Raw genomic sequence first — 1,864 nt, forward strand, 5'->3', positions numbered from 1 at the left:
GTGCTAAATTTTTGTAGAAAAAAAATCAATATTTTATTTTATTTTAGTTTTCAATTCGTTATGTAAACTTTAAAAATATTTACGGTGTCCAAGAAATAATTTTAATTTTTTATTTTCAAACCAGAAAAACAGCTGAAAATTTTAAAATTAGTTTTGTTTTTTATTAGGTCCTTGCTACTCGACACGTAAGTTTGACTTTTCATTGTACGACTGATAAATATTAAACTTAATGGAGACAAGATCAGAAAAATTGGTTTGTAATGCTGCCGATCGTAATGTGGGAATTTGGAAGATCAAGAAGCTTATTAGAAGCCTCGAAATGACTAGAAGGAATGGTACAAACATGATCTCACGTATTATTCCACCAAAAAATCAAATTTCACTAGTTCGTAAAATGTTAGATGATGAAAGCATCAAAAATCAATTCTCGTGTTAATAGGCTATCAGTCTTAGATGCCATCAGATCTGTGCAACAACGGCTTAATCTATACAATAAAGTTCCGCTAAATGGCCTTGTGATTTATTGCGGCACAATTGTAACTGATGAAGGAAAGGAAAAGAAAGTGAATTTTGACTTTGAGCCTTTAAGCCAATCAATACGTCTTTATATTTATGCGACAATAAGTTTCACACAGAAGCTCTCACTGCATTGCTTGCTGACGATAGTAAATTTGGATTCATCATTATGGATGGTAACGGAGCATTATTTGGAACATTGCAGGGAAATACTCGAGAGGTGCTTAATAAATTCACAGTAGATTTGCCAAAAAAGCATTGTCATGGTGGTCAATCGGCTCTTCGTTTTGCTCGTCTTCATATGGAAAAGAGGCACAATTACACAAGGAAAGTAGCAGAAGTGGCTGTCACATGCTTTATGGTCAATGACAAAGTGCAAGTTGCTGGGTTGGTGCTTGCTGGCAGTGCTGATTTCAAAACTGAATTGAGTCAGTCTGACATGTTCGACAATAGGCTGCAGACAAAAATTGTAAAGATAGTTGACATTTCATACGGCGGAGAGAATGGGTTTAGTCAAGCCATTGAATTGGCTGCAGATTGTTTATCCAATGTTAGGTTCATTCAAGAAAAGAAATTGATCGGCCGTTACTTCGATGAAATCAGCTTAGACAGTGGACGCTATTGTTTTGGAGTAAGTCAGACGCTTCGTGCATTGGAAATGCGTCTGTTGAGATTCTAATTTGCTGGGAGAACTTGGATATCACGCGGTTCCGTTTAAAAGCGGCCGAAGGAGGAGAGACTGAAGAAAGAATTGTCTTTTTAACGCCCGAGCAAGAAAAAGATAAATCCAACTTCACAGATAAAGAAAATGGCAGAGATTTAGAGATAGCTGATTCAATGCCTCTCCTGGAATGGTTAGCGAACAACTATAAGACATTTGGTGCCACCCTTGAAATAATTACAGATAGAAGCCAAGAAGGGTCACAGTTTGTTCGAGGCTTTGGAGGCATTGGTGGAATAATGCGTTATAAAGTGGACCTACAAAGATTAGAAGACTTAGAGAATGGGATGGATGATCTTGATATTGACTTCTACGATTATTAATTCTATTATAGTGAGACATCCATGTAATACTTGACGTAGGAAGGGTCCACACGGACTAATCAAAGCTCAATGAACTTCTAGGAACGTCTTTTTCTCATTTTCAAAATTTTTTTGTAAGTGTAGGATGTATCTGTAAGAAAAAATAGGGCCATACGCCTTGTTCATCCTCGTTAGCCTTGAATACATACGCTGTATGCTCTTCCAGGTGATTGGTGACTTGGGGTTTTGGTGAAAACCATGTGTGCAGCAAAATTAGTGGTTTTCAATATTCTCGTGAGGAGCTCTTGTATTATTTATGTGTTAT

The 1,864-nt window shown here is 36.9% G+C and overlaps 1 pseudogene; it reads left to right on the forward strand.

Annotated features, from left to right (window-relative positions):
- The first annotated feature begins 229 nt into the window (after nt 1-229).
- On the forward strand, nt 230-1,560 carry LOC148955794 (eukaryotic peptide chain release factor subunit 1 pseudogene; annotated as a pseudogene).
- The last annotated feature ends 304 nt before the right edge of the window (nt 1,561-1,864 follow it).

The sequence above is a fragment of the Artemia sp. Qi Xiang Cuo genome, chromosome 2 (assembly GCF_049724085.1).
Source record: "Artemia sp. Qi Xiang Cuo chromosome 2, ASM4972408v1, whole genome shotgun sequence".
NCBI classification, from domain to species: Eukaryota; Metazoa; Arthropoda; class Branchiopoda; order Anostraca; family Artemiidae; genus Artemia; species Artemia sp. Qi Xiang Cuo.